This window comes from Penaeus monodon, chromosome 25 (assembly GCF_015228065.2).
Source record: "Penaeus monodon isolate SGIC_2016 chromosome 25, NSTDA_Pmon_1, whole genome shotgun sequence".
NCBI classification, from domain to species: Eukaryota; Metazoa; Arthropoda; class Malacostraca; order Decapoda; family Penaeidae; genus Penaeus; species Penaeus monodon.
The window spans coordinates 15,562,339-15,562,584 of record NC_051410.1 but is presented as its reverse complement, the minus strand read 5'-3'; positions in this window follow the sequence as shown (position 1 = coordinate 15,562,584).

Below are 246 nucleotides of genomic sequence, written 5' to 3'. Positions count from 1 at the left end.
GTGATTATTATATTTCTACGTCAATTTTTTTTTTTATGCTTTATATTTTTTCCTTAATCATGACCAGTATTTTAATCCATAAGCAAGTGATTAATAACAAGAGTGATTCTATTCTTCCTTAGATATAACGATGCAATATAGTTTTTTTTCCCCTTTATCCCAAGGGTATTATCCAATTATTTATCTATCATGCTAATAACCCTACGGGCGATCAGTTGTTTCAGTTCATTCGAGAATTCAAGAGGC